At 37.3% G+C, this 20,439-nt stretch overlaps 1 long non-coding RNA gene across 2 annotated transcripts in view; it reads right to left on the bottom strand.

The window, feature by feature from the left end:
- LOC139076924 (uncharacterized) overlaps nt 1-20,439 on the bottom strand; it is a 96,298-nt gene that overhangs the window by 22,362 nt on the left and 53,497 nt on the right. For both annotated transcript variants that reach the window (XR_011528980.1, XR_011528981.1), the window contains exon 5: nt 18,023-18,141. This is a non-coding gene — a long non-coding RNA (uncharacterized lncRNA). The remainder of the gene's footprint in view (nt 1-18,022; nt 18,142-20,439) is intronic.

Here is a 20,439-nt window from a genome sequence, read left to right as displayed (position 1 = left end):
AGCAATGGCCTTGGTTAAATCTAGAAATTAGTTGAGGTATGTCTGAGTCCTCCCTAGATGTCCCATGCCACCTGCTGTCCTTCCACATCCAGGACCCTTTTTTCCCCTCTTGCTTAATGCCTTCCACAAAGAACCTGGAACTCAGTCACACTAGCTGGTCCTTCAGAATGACTGACACTAAAAGGAATCCGTCAGGGCTCACACCTTTGCATCATGCAGCATCCTGTAGGCATCCTTGAGCTCTGCCCAGGTGTTTCAGGGCATCTCTGAAAAGTATCTTCCATCCAACAGTGAAGACTTCAACCAACCAAGAAGCCCTGCTTTTTCTTTTAATATATTCTCTTACTATACTATATAGTTGCTACAAGTTATTTCTAGTAGAGGGTCCAATATGAGTCAACCACCAATGCCAGATACTTTGAAATAATTCTGTAATTCCATTTTTGCATGCTGAAATTCTGCTTTACTTTTTTCCCTAGTTATAATTTTATTACAAACTTTCCCCAAAGGTTAAAGTCCCTATGATTAAGAGTTAGATACCAAGTTTTCTTTAACCAAAAACCCTGGAACAAAAGTCCCTGTGCTTTCTGGCTAATTTTATCAGTTAGGTTGTGATGGCTGACAACCTGGCCCCTGACTTGATACAAAAGGGTACTTAAAAGTACAAGTTCATATTCAAGTTACTACCTATTCTGACAATGACATTAAAGGAAACTATCAAAAGGAACCCTGTTGCTTTCATTAGCATGGTTTAGACAAAAATTGAGAGCAATTTATCAGCGTCATTCTACTAAACTAAAATATCAAAGCCAGGTCTCTGTGGTAGAAAAAATAACCATGTTATTTATATAACATGCCTTGGTATTTTGTTCAGTGAGGAAACTGTATGTTGATCTAATGAGAACAGGGCAGTGGAATGGTGAGTATAACTCATCGACTAGACATTTCTTAAAACTAGAAGGAAGCTAGATGTCATTTACTCCAGAGCTTTCAATCTGGCAGCTCATTCTGCAGTTATGTTGTCTTTGGTCTGCAACGCTTTGATTGAGTTCATTGCCAATATTAAAGAACAGTACGCTTCATAGAAAAGATCCAAACTTTCACTTCTTCTTAAAGATTTATAATATCTGGCATAATTTCTAAAACATTTTTATGGGGCAAATGTCTTCCAATATGCAAACTCACTCACTTAAATTCTCTACATGGCTTTTAATTTTGAGGATTATTGGCAGACTCTCCACCAGCACTCTGCCATCCCAGAACAGATAAGTATTCTAAACAAGGTGTTAAAAACAAACCAACAAACCACTACCAAAAGGAATTGTTGTTTTGGTTTCATTAGGGCCTGAAACCTAGTCGGTAAAATAGAGTATTGCTTCTTAACCTCACTGGGACATAAATAATTTCCTTCTAAAGCTCAAGACAAGAATCCCCTGTTATTCAATATTGTAGGATTAGAGAAAAAGAACCAGGCAGGGCAGGAGAGAGTATAATAATCAAATTGGATATAACTCTTGGATTTCCACCTGAAAGACTGAAAAAAAATAATCTTTACAGTGGCATGTGCTTGTTATATATTGTATCAAAGCAAAAGATGTATATATCACATTTTCTTTATCCATCCTTCTGTCAATGGACACTTAGGTTGTTACCATATCTAGGCTAGTGTGAATAATGCTGCAATGAACATGAGGGTGCAGATCTCTTCAAGATACTAATTTTTGTTTCCTTCAGCTATAAACCCAGAAATGGGATTGCTGGATCATACGATAGTTATATTTTTAATTTTTTGAAGAACCACCGTACTGTTTTCCGTAGTGGCTGCACCAATTCACGTTCCCAACAACAGTGCACAAGGCTTCCCACTCTCCATGTTTTTGCCAACACTTGTTGTCTCTTGTTTTTTTAATAATATCCATCCTAACAGGTGTGAGGTGATATCTCATTATGGTTTTGATTTGCATTTCCCTGATGATTAATGATGTTGAGCACCTTTTCATGTACCTGTTGTTCATTTGTATGTCTTCTTCGGAAAAACGTCTATTCCAGTCCTTTGACCATTTTTTAATTGGATTATTTGCTTTCCTGTTGTTCAGTTGTATAAGTTCCTTATATATTTGGAAATTAACCCCTTATCAGCTATATGATTTGCAAATACCTTCTCCCATTCCATAGGTTGCCTCTTCACTCTACTGATTGTTTCCTTTGCTGTGCAGATTTTTAGTTTTATGTAGTTGCACTTGTTGATTTTTGCTTTTTTGTGTGTGCGTGTGTGAGGAAGTTTGGCCCTGAGCTAACATCTGTTGCCAATCTTCCACTCTTTGCTTGAGGAAGATTGTTGCTGAGCTAACATCTGTGCCAATATTCTATTTTATGTGGGATGCCACCACAGCATGGCTTGACCAGTGGTGCCAGGTCTGTACCCAGGATCTGAAACTGTGAACCCCGGGCTGCCAAAGTGGAGCGTGCAAACTTAACCACAATGCCATTGGGCTAGCCCTGATTTTTGCTTTTGTTACTTGTGGTTTTCATGTCACATCCAAAAGATCTTTGCCAACACCAGTGTCAAGGAGCTTTTTCCCTGTTTTCTTCAAGGAGTTTACAGTTTCAGGTCTTACATTTAAATCTTTAAATCATTTTGAGTTGATTTTTGTATATGGTGTCAGTGGTCCAGTTTCATTCTTTGCATGTGGCTGTCAAATTTTCCCAGCAGCATTTATTAAAAAGATTATCCTTTCCCCATTGTGTATTCTTGGTGCCCTTGTCAAAGATTAGTTGATTATATATGCATGGATTTATTTCCAGGCTCCCTATTCCTTTTCATTGATCAATGTGTCTGTTTATATGAATACTGTTTTGATTACTATAGCTTTGTAATGTAATTTGAAATCAGGAAATGTGATACCTCCAGCTTTGCTCTTGTTTCTCAAGATTGTTTTGGCTATTTGGGGTCTTTGGTGGTTCCACATGAATTTTAGGATTGTTTTTTCTACTTCTGTGAAAAATGCCTTTGGGATTTGCATAGAGACTGTGTTGACTCTGAAGATAGCTTTGGGTAGTATGGACATTTTAACAATATTCTTCCAATCCAATTCTTATCTTTCCATTTATTTCTGTCTTCCTCAGTTTCTTTCATCAATGTTTTATAGTTTTCAGAATACAGATCTTTCACATCCTTGGTTAAATTTATTCCTAAGTATTTTATTCTCTTTGATGGTATTATAAATTAGATTGTTTCTCTTTCAGATAGTTTGTTGTTAGTGTAGAGAAATGGAACTGATTTTTGTATATTGACTTTGTATCCTGCAACTTTATTTAGTTTAGTAGTGGATTTGGGGGTGGGTTCTTTTGGAGTTTTGGTATTTTTTGGAGGAGTCTTTGGGGTATCTATATATAAGATCATGTCATCTTTAAATAGAGGCCATTTTGCTTTTTCCTTTACAATTTGGATGCCTTTTTTTTTTTCTTGACTAATTGCTCAGGCTAGGACTTCCAGTATTATGCTGAACAGAAGCAGTGAAAGTTGGCATCCTTTTGTTCCTGATCTTAGAGGAAAGCTTTTAGCTTTTCACCACTGAGTGTAATATTAGCTGTGGCCTTGTCATCTAAGGTCTTTATTATGGTGATTATGGTACATTATGATATATTATGGTATATTATAGTACATTCTTTCTATAGTTAATTTGTTAAGAGTTTTTATCATGCAAGGATGTTGAATTTTGTCAAATACTGTCTTTGCATCTCATCTTGAGATGATCAGGGATTTTTATCCTTCATTTTGTTAATGTGGTATATCACATTTGTTGATTTGTATCTGTGAACCATTCTTGCATCCCAAAGATAAATCCCACTTGATCATGGCGTATGATCTATTTGCTGTGCTGTTGAATTCAGTTTGCTAGCATTTTGTTGAAGATTTCTGCTATGTTCATCAAGAATATTGGTCTGTAATTTTCTTTTCTTGTAGTGTCCTTGTCTGGCTTTGATATCAGGATAATGCTGGCTTGTAAAAGCCATGAAAAGTAAGGAAATCATGCCATTTGCAACAAGGATGAAGCTGGAGGACATTATGCTGAGTGAGATAAGCCAGACAGAGATAAATATTGTATGATCTCACATATATGTTGAATCTTAAAAAAATATATTGAATTCATAGAAACAGAGTAGAATGGCAGTTGCCTGGGGCTGGGGAGTGGGGGATGTGGGGAGATGTTGGTCAGAGGTTACAAACTTTCAGTTATAAAAAGAGTAAGTTCTGGATATCTAATTTACAACATAGCGACTATAATTAATAATACTCCATTGTATACTTGAAACTTGCTAAGAGAGTACATCTTAGGAGTTCTCACCACACAAAAAGAAAAATGATAACTCCGTGAGGTGATAGATGTATTAACTTGATTGTGGTAATCATTCCACAATGTCTATATATTTCAAATCATCACAATGTACAGTTAAATATATACAATTTTGTAAATTATGTCTTAATGAAGTTGGGGGGAAAAAGAAAAAAGCAACAATTGGCTTGAAAAAGAGATACTAAGAATTATCTTTGCGTATTTACCCTCAATAAGCTTGTGGTGAAAATCACATTCTTTAGCTACTTTATTGTAAGAAAGCCAAAACTATAGAGAATATAATCATTACATATGAAATTCCTTAATTTTCTCACTTGCTCAGGCTGATAAAGCTATTTTAATTCCTTAATAACTTAGTCTGATATGTCAAATTCATAGTCTCGAGGGATTGCCAGAAAGCAGCATGTTAGAGCTCAGAATAATCTAAGAAAAGCATTCGCTTTGAATGTTTATGTAATAGCAAGCCACTTGTATGAAAGTTTACAAAACCTTAAACAACCTTCTTTTTGAAAACTTCTAAATTCTTCTCCCAAATTATTATTTGTTTTAGTTTCATGGAGATATGTATCTAAGAGTACCACTACATGAATGAAGAATAAAGAAACAATCTTTTCCTCACAAAATAAAAGTCTGTAATAAAAATGGGTTGTTAGGCTTAGCAAAACATAGGTTTGCCCTAACAGTAGTTCCTTAATAAAACAAAATCTATTCTGGAATAATCTAAACCAGAATCTTTCATTCAACTATAGAGAGTCAAGACAGATAAAAACAAACACTTAACAATGAAGCCTATGGACATAAATGATACTGAAGGTCAAGGCGGCAGTCACTTTGGGGAATATGAAGTCTGTTTCCCCACAAAACGTAATCTTTATGAGAAAGAACAGCATATAAAAGCTTAGATTCTTCCATAAGCTTTCTGGCTAGTCATCTGTTACCCATCTCTTTGAACTCAGAAGTCTGCAGGTAACCAATCATACATTGTAAAAAACCCTAAAAAGTGCTTAAAGTAGGTTCTGTAATGCACCAAATCTATAGTCCGGTCACAGATGTCTCAGGACAGAAGCCTGGAATAAAAGCTTCAAGAGCTGTAGTGCAATGAAAAGAGTAAAGTCATAGGTGCTCCCTGAAAAAAACGACTCTGAAAGAAGCATGCTATTAGCACAGTCTATTAAGATATGGCCATGGGGATAATCGGGTAACTAGGACTTAATGATTTACTTGAAAATTTGCAGGTGACATGTGTTGTAATTGTTGCTTCAGAGCTAAATGCCATTCTGTGGCCATGGACAGCCTCAATACCATAAAGTAAAAGAGCCTCAGAGCTGAGTGGTCTGCATTCATCAGAATGTAGCAATGGACAGGATTCAACAGCTCCTGGGCTGCAGGAAAGGCATCTTTGTACTGGCCAATGGTTGCCTTCCATGGAGCAAAAGCTCCGTAGAAAACCCTTACCCCAAGAAGCCCAGAATTTCCTGTACTGCCTCTAAGTAGACACAACACAAACTAGTGCCTTTTTTAGAATGAGATAGTCAGGCAGTGACTAGCATCACTGAGACAGTAACCTGAGAAGACGACAGTTTCAACTTTCTCCCTCTCCTTTCATCAGACCACCTAATGCTCACTGAATTGATAGCAGCTCTTCCCTTCCTTATGGTCATCAGACCATTGTCTAAAGAGAGCACTAGGGGACTTCTGGAAGACAAGAAAAAGTCATTCATAGCAAAAGCTGTCAATGGAAAATGCCTTGCCTGGATAGAATAACAAGAGACAGCTATTGACTGTTTTTATAGTTGGTTTTCTCATGGTATAGATGCCTAAAGGTGAACCTGTTCTTTTCCATGAAATTTTGGCCACTTATCTCCATGACTTCTGAAATCTACCCCGATGCCCCACACCAGGTTAGAAACTCCATTTATACACTCACAGAGCTCTCTGTATCCCTCATTTCTAGCACTACCATCTGTAATCACATCAATCACCGCAGGTAATAACTTCACCAATAGCTGTCTTCTACCTTGCATTGTAAGCCTCTGTGATAGCAGGACCTGGCACATGGTTTGTTCATTCTAATTATTAACCAATAAATATATATACAAGTGAATAAATGAATCTCCGTGAAGAAAGTGAAAGCACATTAAGATCTCATTGATGGGTCTCATTGGAATTGTATTGTAAAGTCTACTTTGTACTTTTTAACTACTTTGTCAAGGGGCCTTAGAACTATTAATCATAAAGGCATAATTATCAATTATTGATACATCAAAATAGCCTTAGCTTTTGTTTTACACTCCTGGTTAATTATGTGCATTATTATAATAACTGCAGCTTCTTGTATCTGCTATGGGTCTTAGATGCTGCTGTGACAGGTGGATTAATGAACCCTCCAAAGATGTCCACATCCTAATCCCTGAAACCTGTGACTATGTCACCTTACATGGCAAAAGGGACTTTGCAGAGGTAATTAAGTCAAAGGTCTTTAGATGGATAGGTTCCCTTGGATTATCTAGGTGAGCCCAGCGTAATCAAGAGGGTCCTTATAAGAGGAAGGCAAGAGTGTCCGAGTCAGGGAAAGAGAGATGATGACAGAAGCAGAGATCAGAGTGATGTATCCATGAACCAAGGAATGTAGGCAACCTCTAGGAGCTGGAAAGGGCAAGGAATGAACACTCCCCTGGAGCCTCCAGAAGGGATGCAGCCCTGTAGACTCATTGTAGACTCTGACCTCCAAAACTATAATAAATTTGTGTCGTACACTTCCAAATTCATGTTACAAGCCAGTATTACTCTGAAACCAAAATTATACGAGGACACTACAAGAAAAGAAAGTTACAGACCGATATCCCTGATGAACATAGATGTAAAAGTCCTCAACAAAATATTAACAAATGGAATTCAACAATACATTAAAAAGATCATACATCATGATCAGATGAGATTTATTCCAGGCTCAACATACACAAATCAACCAATGTGATACACCACATTAACAAAATGAAGGATAAAAATCATATGATCATCCCAAGATGAGATGCAGAAAAAGCATTTGACAAAATTCAGGATCCATTTATGATAAAAACTCTCAACAAAGTGGGCATGAAGGGTACGTACCTCAACATAATGAAGGCCACATATGACAAGCCCACAGCTAACATGATAGTCAATGGTAAAAAGCTGAAAGTTTTTCCCCGAAGATCAAAAACAAGACAAGGATGTCCACTCTCATCACTTTTATTCAACATAGTATTACAAGTCCTAACCAGAGCAATTAGGCAATTAAAAGATATAAAAGGCATCCAAACAGGAAAGGAAGAAGTAAAACTGTCACTATATACAGATGACACAATCTTATGTATATGGAAAATCCTAAAGACTCCACCAGAAAACTGTTAGAACTAGTAAATGAATTCAGTAAAGTTGCAGTATATAAAATCAATATACAAAAATCTGTAGCATTTCTATGCACTAATAACAAACTGGCACAAAGAGAAATTGAGAAAACAATCCCATTTACAATTGCATCAAAAAGAATAAAATACCTAGGAATAAATTTAACTAAGGAAGTAAAATATCTGTACATTGAAACTATAAAACATTGATGAAAGAAATTAATGAAAACGTAATAAATGGGAAGACATTCTGTGCTCATAGATTGGAAGAATTAATGTTGTTAAAATATCCATAATATCCAAAGCAATCTTCAGATTCAATACAATCCTTATCAAAATTCCAATGGCATTTTTCACAGAGATTTTAAAAAACTAAAATTTGTATGGAACCCCAAAAGACGTCGAATAGTCAAAGCAATCTTGAGAAAGAAGAACAAAGTTGGAGGCATCTTCAGGTACACTTCCTGATTTCAAACTATATTGTAAAGCTATAGTAATCAAGCAATATGGTCGTGGCAGAAAAACAGACACATAGATCAGTGTAAAGAAATAGAGAGCCCCAAAATAAACCCACACATACATGGTCAATTAGTCTTCAACAAAGGAGCCAAGAACACACAATGGGGAAAGAACAGTCTCTTCAATAAATGGTGCTGATAAAACTGGACAACCACATGCAAAAGAATGAAACTGGACCACTATCTTACATCATACCCAAAAAATGAACTCAAAATGGATTAAAGACTTGAACGTAAGAGCTGAAAACATAAAACCCCTAGAAGAAAACATGGGTGGTAAGCTCCTTGGTACAGGAATTGGTGATGATTTTTTGGATTTGACACCAAAAGCACAAGAAACAAAGGCAGAACTAAACAAGTGAGATCACATCAAACTAAGAAGCTTTTGCACAGTGAAGCAAACCATCAACAAAATGAAAAGGGAAGCTACAGAATGGAAGAAAGTATTTGCAAATCATATATCTGATAAGGGGTTAATATCTAAAATATTTAAAGAACTCATACAACTCAATAGCAAAAAAATAAACAATCCAGTTTAAAAATGGGCAGATGAACTGAATAAACATTTTTCCAAAGAAAATATCCAACTGGCCAACAGGTACATGAAAAGGTACTCAACATCACTAATCATCAGAGAAATACAAATCAATACCACAGTGAAATATCCCCTCACACCTGTTAGAATGGTTGTCATCAAAAAGACAAGAGATAACAAACAAGTGTTGGTGAGGATGTGGAGAAAAGGGAACACTTATGCACTGTTGGTGGGAATGTAAATTGGTGCAGCCACTATGGAAAACAATATGGAGGTTCCTCAAAAAATTAAAAACAGAACTACTATATGATCCAGCAATTCCATGTCTAGGTATTTATCTGAAGAAAACAAAAACACTAACTTGAAAGGATATATGCACCCCTAGGTTCATTGCAGCATTATTTATAATAGCTGAGATATGGAAACAACCTGATTGTCCATCAATGGATGAATGGATAAAGAAAATGTGGTGTACATATACCATGTGGTGTATATATACAATATATATAATGTACATATACTGAATGATATTCAGTCACATGAAAGAAGGAAATCCTGCTATTTGCAACAACATGGATGGAGCTCGAGGGCATTGTGCTAAGTGAAATAAGTCAGAGAAAGACAAATACCATATGATTTCACTTATCTGTGGAACCTTGAAAAAAACAAACAAAGCTGAACTCACACAGAACACAGTTTGGTGGTTGCCAGGGCAGGGTGGGGGGCGTGCGGAGCGACAAGTGAAATGGATGAAGAGGGTCAAAAGGCACATACTTCTGGTTATAAAGTAAATAAGTCTGGGGGTGTAATGTACAGCATGGTGACTATAGTTAATAATACTCTATTGTATATTTGAAAGTTGCTGAGAAAGTAGATCTTAAAAGTTCTCATTGTAAGAAAAGAAATTTGTAACTATGTGTGGTAATGGATGTTAACTAGACTTATTGTGGTGATCATTTACACCTGAAACTAATATAATGTTATATGTGAGCTATAACTCAATTTTAAGAAATAAATAAGTTGGTGTTGTTTCAAGCCACTAATTTTTTGGTAGTTTGTTACAGGAGCAATAGGAAACTAACACAGCTGTGCATTAAAAAAGTGATCAGTCATGAAAAACGGAGATAAGAGAAATGGAATACACCTAGCAGAGCTGAGATGGAGATGCTGGCAAAGGGCACTATGACACGGAAGACTGAGCAACCCGTAACAGAGAAACATCCAAGGTCTTCTGGAGAATCCATGAGCAACAGAAAAAGGTCTCTGCTCACTGTCAACTCAACCACATCTTCCCCAAGGAAACGAAAACAATTTGTTGTTTCTGAAGTATCCATAATTTTTTCCTTCTTCTCTTTGCCACTTTCTCTTATGCAAATCTCATCTCTTCCTTTAACAGATTAAACCAATCTATTATTGGTTCCCTTATCAACAGCGTGCCAGTAAGTAATTATATGCTGTTGAGTTATATTTTAAAAGTCTCTGATAAGTTTCAAATAGATTTAAAACAAAGCTATTCTCTGAAATATCTGTGACAAAAAGCCTTTAAAGGCTTTGGTTAAATGACATTTTCTAAGGAAAATTAGAATAAGTAAGTTAAGGTAAACAAAAAAAAGGCAATCTACAACAGTCTGAGTTCTTAGGTCCGAACTGAAACTAATCTTGGCTAACTGAAACAGAAAAGCAATCATATTAGTGATATAAAATGCTAACCATCAAATAGATTAATTAGATATTTGTAAGCACTAAATATACACATCCAATAATTAAAAGATTCCTCAAAGAATTATAAATGCACTATGTTCTATCAACAAAATGCATAATTCTCTAAGGGCATTCAATTGATGAATATAATAGTTTTTAGAGCTAAAGCTTAGTATGTTTGTGTTGCCATAGGAATTCAGAACAGCATCATCACCTAAGCCAACCTCTTCAATGTTGATGTCTTAATTCTACTCGAGTTTTTATAGAAGTATATGTCTTAAAGCACATTTTGTTCGTATCCAGTTTTTACCCCGGCAAAGACGGGTTTCCCTCCTTTCTATTCTTCAACAGAAACTGAGGCACAGAGAGGTTAAACAGCTCGCCAAGCCACAAGACTAGTTAATAGAAAAGTCAAGCCTCCTGGCTCCTGATCTAGGACTCTCCGTATACCACCACGGCCCAAAACTGTGCCAACTAGAACCCTGTGAAGAATGCCGCTCACTATCAAACTCCACGCCCAATAGGAGTTCAGGTCCTGGAGGGTTCTGGTTAAAGAGCCTCTCAGATCAGTCCTGTCCAGGGGTTCCGGATTCAACACTCTGACTGACTCACTTCACTTCAGGGAAGGAGGCAAGGTGGAGCCCCAGTTTCCACAAAGAACAGTAGGTATTTTTCTTGTTAAGTTATTCATGTGTAAACTATCGACACTGGTCAGGATTCTGTTTAATCATGCATTGCTGAAACCAGTAGAGATGAGAATGAGATCTCTATGTAAGCAGCCAAGAGAACTTTTTAAATGAGACTCCCACAGTTCACACCAGCATCTATGCAGTTAACATCTCTTCTCACTTTGTCTTCACATGACCACTTTCTCCACTTCCTACTGAAAAATGTCCTAGAGCTTATTTCCAGACTGTTTATTTTAAGTTAGGTGAATTTAAACAAAGGTTAATCAGTCTCAATTGTTTAAAAGTAGGTCACAGATTTTGTTTCCCCTTAAATTAAAATGCCTCGTGGCTGTTGATGTGAGAATACAGAAAGGTCACCAGCTTCCTTCCTTTGCCTCTGAAAATAAACAAGACACTTGGGGAAATTTTTGACTAATAAATTTATAGGAAAATTATTTATTATTCCTAATATAAATATTAAGACTCCTTCCTGCACGCCATAATTTTTCCTTAAATCATTTTATAGTCATAGAACTCCCTGCTAAAAATAGGTGTAACACCGCTGTGGGCTCAGGCTCTAGAGGCTGCCCGAGGCAATGGCGTGAGCCCCCCGGGTGTTAACCGTCTACAGTCTCAACAACAGGCTTCACGAGAGGTTTTACTTTAATGTTCAGTGTCAACCTCGTATATTTGCTTCAGTTAAGTGATTACATACCATGGGATCACCCAGGTCCCTCTTAAACCTAGCACAATACTCCCACCATACTACTGGGATGCTGCACTAGTTCTCAAATGTTAAGATTAGTGATAAATTTTTAGGAACTTGGCGCTTCCACTTTCTAGTTCATTTCTACTAATTCAAGAAGTCCACTTACACTTTTTTTCCTATCGCACAAGAACAAACGTAACAAAGAAAACTTGGAGACATAGTTGTATAGATTTTGTTAGGCTGTGATGTTTAACACACTGCACATAGGAAGAAATTTAGCATTTTTACTGTGGTCACAGAAAGTGAACATAATGAGGGCCATGTGTGTGTACGCCTACTAGCGCACTCTCAGGCTGCACATGCACATTTGAAGATACGGAAGGCTCTTCTCTCACAGGAAACATTCTCCATTCTAATATCTTGGCCCCTACTCTGTGTCTGGGCCACACATGATGCTAAGCATTGAAGAAAGAGGGAGTAAGGGAGACACAGGGTCTATTCTTCTGGGGCCCACTTAGACTAGACAGCTAAATCTACGGCCGTGATATAATGTAACTAGTAGAATATGTGGTGGGAAGAAAGATAAGTCTTGAGAAGAAGGTGTGATGGGGGTGGGGAGACAACAGTGTGGGTTGGGGAGCGCTTACAAGCTTTGGTATGAGGCTGTACAGATTCAGGATGTGTAAACCACATTACAGGATACCTGTTTGGAGAAATAGTAGGATTATAGGCAAAGGTAACAAAGGGTGTAACCATATTTGGGCAAAGGTACAAGGGATGAGAAAATGCTGTCACTCACACATGTACAATTACCTACCGTTTTTTCCATTTTCCTTAATAGAAAAAAATTAACTCATAAAAAAAATTGTGTTTTTCAGAATCATCTGCTGACCTTGTGAAACAATAGCTGCATTTCTTTCTCTTGTAACAATGTAAAAAGTAAGTTTCAGGGAGACATACCATTGGTCCAAGAAATGGATCTCCTCCGCCCCAACCCCACCAACTAGTTTAGACACACTAGACATGTACATAAATTGTACTCATAGTCAGGCTGAGAAGCTAACGTCCCTGAACTCTGACAGCATAATAGCCAAGCAACAGATGGCTTGAGGGGAGAGAGGGACACAGGACCATCAGAACTCATTTGTAAGGCCATGAATGAAAGAGCTGAGATCAGAAAAGACGGGAGCCCCGAGCACTCCTGCTTGCCTCCTACCTAGTACTCAGTCTAGTGGGGAACTAACCTATTTTGGAATGCCTTGTACTTTGAGGACAGAGTGAACACTAGCACTAAACTTCCTTTTCTGGCTCATTATTCCTGTAGAAAATTCATCTTTTATACTTAAGATTCTTTAATATGCTATAATAATCAAGTTTTATTTTTTAGTTTTTTCTAGTCACTTTTAAGTGACTTGGAGACCGGCCCCGTGGCTGAGTGCTTAAGTTTGCACACTCCACTTCGGAGGCCCAGGGTTTCTCCAGTTCAGTTCCTGGGCACAGACCTAGCACCATTCATTAAGCCATGCTGAGGCAGCATCCCACATAGCAGAGCCAGAAGGACCTACAACTGGAATATACAGCTATGTACTGGAGGGCTTTGGGGAGAAGAAGGAGAAGAAAAAAAAAGAAGATTGGCAACAGATGTTAATTCAGGTACCAATCTTTAAAAAAATAAAATAAAATACATCTTACCAGTAACTCTCATTCATTGCTGGTGGTAATACAAAATGGTACAGCCACTTTGGAAGACAGTTGAGTGGTTTCTTATAAACTAAACATACTCTCACCATATAGTCCAGCAATGTCGCTCCTTAGTATTTACCCACAAGAGCTGAAAACTTAGGTCCAGCCAAAAACCAGCACACACATGTGTGAAAAAGCTTTATGCATAATTTCCAAATCTAGGAAGCAACCAAGATGTCCTTTAGAAGGGGATGGATAAACAAACTGCAGCCCATCCAGACAATGGAATATGATTCAATGCTAAAAAGAAATGCGCTATCAAGCCACTTAAAGACATAGAGGAAACTTAAATGCATATTACTAAGTGAAAAGCCAATCTGAAAAGGCTCCATAGTGTATGATTCCAATGATATGTCCTTCTGGAAAATGCGAAACTATGGAGACAGTGAAAAGATCAGTGGTTGCCGGGAGGAAGGGGGATGGATGGATGAATAGGCAGAGCATAGAGGATTTTTAGGGCAGCGAAAATCTTCTGTTTGATACTATATTGGTGCATGCATGCCATTATACATTTGTCCAAACCCACAGAATGTACAGCACCAAGACTGTGGATGTTGGGTGATAATTATTTGTCAATGTAGGTTCATCAGTTGTAAGAAATGTACCATCTAGTGCCGGCTGTTGATAGTGAGGGAGATTGTGCGTGTGTCTGCGCAGGGGGTATATGGGAACTCAATATACTTTCCACTCAACTCTACACCTAAAACTGCTCTAAAAAATAAAGTCTAATTTTTCAAATATACATCACACAAAAGGGGCTTTAAAAAATTCTAACTCAGTCTCTTTTCGGAGGTGGGCATAATGACTCACTAAAAAATGCATTCAACAAAATAATTATGCTGATTGCAAAGAGATATGTTTCTAGTTGCATCAATTGACTTGCAAGGGATGAGGGGTGGAGAGAAAACATCAATTTGTCCAACTAAGTATTAAAGTATTTTTATTTTAACATTAACCAAATCTTCGTAATTATCTGACAAGCCATCTAATAAAAAATATTAGGTGGCATATAGAGAAGGGAGAGACAGAATAAAAAGCTTTTTCCTTGATTAAGTTCTTCATTTTGTCAAATAACAACAAACGTCCTTTTAAATAAGCATGAACAAGATCCACCCTAGTCAGGCAGCTGCTTTCCAAACTGTGCAGCTGTGCTGTAATCTGGGTTATTGGGAATTTTCAAAACTGTGATATTATAGCCTATGAAAAGTAAATTAAAGAGTTAGAGGAACTCCACTGATTTCCAACATGAGGAAAAAGTACCTTGCATTTGCACATGGTGAGTCATGTATGTATTTATTTTTCAAAGATAAAATCTCTCCAGTATTGTTTAAGAATTGTTAAAAGATCTCAGCTATTGGTCTGCAGAACTTTCTGTTACTTAGATAAGCAGGCCACAGGTCAGCACATCTTTAAATAGCTACATAGGTGTTGGTCAGAGCTGCATGAGCCCATAGAGGAGACAAGTCAGGTTATGGACTCGTAGACATCACACAACCATTTCTTTTGGGTCCTTAGTCAAGAGCAGCTTCAATTGCCATAAGCATATAACCGGATCACCCCTCATTCAGACAGGTCACTCCAGCACAAGTCAGAAAACATGAGGAGACAGGAATACAGATATTCAAAGACCAGCCTCAAAAAGACATTTGAAGAATTCCTAAACATTTTTAGATTTTAAAAACAAATGTTTTGGCTCTCCTCACTTGGAACTAGGCAAGTCTTTATTGTACATCTATTGTGAGTAAAGAACAATAGACATCTACAACATTTTCGGATAACTGCAGTAGAGTCTTTTCTAATTTCTTCCTTTCCCTTCTCAGGGACCAAACAGATATACATCATCTTCTTTAAAAAAAGAAAAGAAAGCAAAGACTAGGACGTGTTACAAAAGCTCATCTGAGAAAATTGAATAACTATCTTAGGATCACTATTTATTTTCCAGCTAGGACTAAAGATTTAGGCAAAGGGACTATAGGATATACTCAGGACTAGTAGACAGCTGTTTAAAGTAAAAGTTGATTAATGTGGACAATCAAATATTTATTAGTACTTTAAACATTTTTAACTACAGTTATTTACCAATCTTCAGATATAAGGAAAATTATCACAGTATCACATTCAAATTTCCAATTAGTCTCAGGGGAAGAAAGAACACAGCGTGCCTTGTCGTGCAGTCTGAGTGAAGGCACGTTCTGGACCAGCGTGATCCCCGCCTCCAGGCTCAGCCGTCCCATTCACATCGACTTAGGCAGCAAGCACAGTGCCATGTTTTTATCAACATCCAGGGCATTCACCTTAGTTGCATGGAAATAATTCTCCTTCCAATATTTATCTCATTGATTTATATAGTGTCTAATTAGATTATATAATTATAACATAGATTGTATAGTAAAAGACAACTAGAATAAACAGATTTTGGAACAAACAATTTAATTGGCGGTACTAGAAGTATACAGCTGTGCTAGAAAGTAGCTTACAGCTTTGTGAACTACAGGCTTAGTGTGCTATGAGTACTGGAAACAGACTTTATAAGGGAAAAAAACTTTAGCAAATACAGAAAGTTAGTGAATAAAGCTCAATTGGAAGTGTTTCTATCAAATTAATTGGGGGGCTGGATTATGCCCATGAGGAAACAGAACCAATTAAAACCTTTCCCAAACATGGTTCCAAATCCACATCAATTGGGTGTCTCCAAAAGTGTCGTTCCAGAGTAAGCGAGTGTGTGTGTGTGTGTGTGTGTGTGAGTAGTAAGGATATTGTGGGCTATGAGTGCTCTAGGAAAGTTTTTAAACCTTACATTTTTTATTTGACAATTTAAAAATTTATGTGAATGTATTCTGCATCACCTAAAAAGCCACTTCAAAGTTAAATCATGTGTCCCCAAGTATGACAATCATGGGAGCACCAATGAACACTCAAATCACAGAATTTAACTTTGTCTGTGTGCATAAGCATAACTAACTGCTATTAGGTTGGTACCACCTAACATCAAGCTAACTGTTCTGCACTGTATTTGGACTGAATTATTAGAGTTCCTACCCTGTAATCTATCTTGAGAGACATGAAGACTTGACTCTATGAAACAGTAAAATGCCCAAATGTAGGTTGGAGAGGATAAGAGGCTCACTATGTACTGGAGTAGGGACTATCCCATCCCACAGCTCTGTCTGTACCCCATCCCCTGCTGTCAAAGCAAGGCAGCCAATGAAAACGCCTCACTCCACCAGACTCTTTAAGATATTAACATTGAAGCAACATGGTTGGTGGAGAAATGCACTAATTTAATTATCACAAATTATGAGAAATAGCATAAATGTGGACTTAGTATATAAATGTACCCACATCAAGCAAAGGACAAATCACACCCAATTTTCTGTAAAAGAAGTTTTCCACAGTTCAAAATTTCTAGTTAAGGATGAAGAAAAGGAAAAAGGAAACCTGACTTACAGTCGTGTCATTTTTAAATGGGGTGCACAAATCACTGCCAGTATTTATGGACGGATCTTAGTCTGAGATCACACTCAGTGTTTAAACTATTATTATTTTTCAACATCTGCAAAAATTGAAAACTTCAGATATTTTTCTTGCCTAGTAATTAGATTAGATGCCACTGTAATGTAGAATTCCATAACAACACAATGATAACCTTATCTTGAATAAAATGGAAGCTTTAGGGTTAAAGTGATACATCATTGAGAATGGCATTTAGGATTATTCCTTGGTAGAGTTTTCTTGGTTTTGTTTTGTTTTGTTTTTTGCTGAGGGAGATTAGCCCTGAGCTAACATCTGTTGCCAATCTTCCTCTATTTTTTACATGGGTTGCTACCACAGCATGGCCACTGATGAGTAGTATAGGTCCACGCCTGGGGTCTGACCCACAAACCTAACCCGGGACGCTGAAGCGGAGTGCACCAAACTTAACCACTAGGCCATGGGGCCAGTCTCTCATTGGTAGAGTTTTGAGGGTGAAGTCTCGTTATGGTGAACTAGCAAACAAAGCCTTGAAATGATTAGTGATAGTCTGTACAACATACTTATATAAGCAGGCATTCTCTTCATTGTAGGATTGAAGTTCAAACACACAAAGTAAACATATTACACCTAATAAAAGGTAATTTAGTTTCAACAAAATATGCATATTAAAACAAATCATTTTAATTGCATTTGATTTTATAATGTTATTTGCTTATTTGTAAATTTGTTTTACTTTTAAAATTGTATAAGAACAACAGAAACAAGGAGTTCCTAAATAGGTACAAATATTAAATATCTAAGTAATGGTAAAACAAAAATAGTTTAAGTCCAGTGGGACCCTCTCCAGGCAGCTCCCATACCCTTTGGGGTCCCATCTTCATTGTGCATACCTTAGCTTGCTGGCACCTCAAGGGGTTCAAGGCTCACCTGTGCCCTGCATTCCCAGGACTGTAATCAGGCATTTCTCCAAAGAAGGAATGCAGATGGCAAGACCTGCGCACCAAGTGAATTCATCGCTCCTGTGGCGCTTTTGTTTCCAGGCCTTTCTATTGGAGAGAATAAAAAATATGTATTTTTAAACATCATAAATTCATACTGATATGAATTTACAGAGATAGGAGATATTCATACTAATATCTCCTATTCAAATCCATTAACACAAGATTCTTCCTCACCTTTCCCATTCCATATTTTCCTTTCCTTTTACCTACAGCAGGAACCTTTGTTCCCAACATCAATATTTTTATTCATATACTTTCTCACACAAAACAGTTTCAGAATTAACACATCAATACCACAACCAATCTCAATACTTCTAAGGAAAGTTCAAGGTTTTTGTATTGCCCTGCTCTAGCTTCTTCCCCAACTCTTCAGTCCTAAAGCCATTCGATGGGGCAGAGCAGGACGAGCATCCCCCTGTGATGGGAGAGCCGTGGCGGCTCAGCCTGAGGAGCAGAAGCCCACCCAGGGTCCCCAAGACCTGTTCTAGAATAACACTAACATATTATTTGCCTTTTGCACTTTTATTTTCTGACAAGTACACTGTGGAGTTCTTCAAAAGCTACCAGACTTCATAACCGTATGCGGCTGGATTTCCTTCATATACGTCAGTCAAAACAACATAAAGCAATAGTCTGAATGCAGCAGCAGACATGGAAGCTAGCTGCCTTCTGGTAAGCCAGACATCAGAGATTTGCAAAAGTACAAAACAGTGCTACACTTCTCACTAAATCTGTTCTGTTCTGGAAAATTAATTGTTTTTCACAAAAATATTTTAATTATGTCAACATGCAATGGGTTTTCTTTTAAGTGAAATAACTTTCATTAAAGCTCTTTGGAGTCTTCCATAATTTTTAAGAGTGTAAAGGAGTCCTGAGGCAAAAAAAAGAAAAAGAGAGACCCAACGCTCTAACACAACAGTGACAGGGAAAAAGGGGCAGGAAGAACTCTGACAGGAAACTCACACAATCACCAAACGCAGTGTATGTGTCTTTTTTGAATCCTAATTCTAAAAAATCAAAAAGACATTTTCGAGATACCAGGAATTTTAAATATGCATATTAGATGACATTAAGGAATTTTAATTTTGTTACATTTGATAACCGCATAGTGATTAGGAAAAAAAAAATACAAGTGAAATGAAATGATGACTAAAAATTGCTTTAAAATACTCCAGAAGAAAAAAAGCAGCAGGGGGTAGATTCAACCAAATTGGGGAACATTTGCTAATTCTGAGTGATGGATATATAAGTTAATGATAATACTCTCTACATTTGCGTATTATGGAAATTTTCCAAAATAAACTTTACCAAAAAGAGAAACAACTTAGAAAACATAGATTTTAAGGTGTCCAAGGGTATATGTGATGTAGGGATTCAAACAATTTTTTCATCAATAAAATTCAATCTCTACCTTCTCTTAAATCCCACGTCTAGTTAAAAGGAAGAACAACGTTCAGTAGACTCAGCACCGTCAGAAACAATGAGGATTTCAGTTAGATGTTCTTGTACTTCTTCTGTTTGACTTGAAAATTTTCCCAGATTATCTTGCAGATGTCTATGACTGTATGGGAAATCCCAGGAAACTCTGAAGTTGCAAAATAAATCTAGTTATTGGAATGGGAATTGTCTAAACTACTTAGAGGATCCTAGTAAGGAAAACAAGTTGGAGAAAACCGGAAGTGAGCTTCTTCCTTACAAGTAAGATCAGTAACATTTTCTGGCAGAAAGAGGAAGTTTGCTCAAATATTAAAGTCTTCTGAAAACAAGTTAATCAATCAATTTTATTAAGTAATTATATTGTGCAAGGCAGGATTTGTGAGGCAGATTATGAATATAATAGAGTTCCTACCCTGCAATCTAGTTCGAGATCTGAGAGACAGAAAGACTTGACGCTACGAAGCAGTAAAGTGTCCAAATGGAGAGGACAAGAGGCTCTCTACTGCTGGAGTAGGGGCTGTCCCATCCCACAGCTCTGTCCGTACCCCATCCCCCACTGTCAAAGCGAGGCAGCCGATGAAAACGCCTCACTCCACCAGACTCTTGACAAGAATTTCCATTCAGGGAAGACATTTAACTAGAAAATAAAGCTATTCATAAAATGATAAAGGAGGCACATATTAGTTATCCTATACTTTAATCATGAATATAAATGAACAACCGAGGACTATCAGGTACATATATGAGGAGAGCCAACACTGCAAAAGAGAAAGACTCTTCCCTCCCCCCCCACCAAAAAAAGCAAAACAAAGACAAAAAATAACAATTAGGGGCCGGCCCAGTGGCATAGCAGTTCACGAACTCCACTGCAGTGGCCCAGGGTTCATGGGGTCGGATCCTGGGCAC

The sequence above is a fragment of the Equus przewalskii genome, chromosome 18, assembly GCF_037783145.1.
Source record: "Equus przewalskii isolate Varuska chromosome 18, EquPr2, whole genome shotgun sequence".
Classification (NCBI taxonomy): domain Eukaryota; kingdom Metazoa; phylum Chordata; class Mammalia; order Perissodactyla; family Equidae; genus Equus; species Equus przewalskii.
The sequence above is the reverse complement of the archived record's forward strand: the minus strand, read 5'-3'. Positions and strand labels throughout refer to the sequence as shown.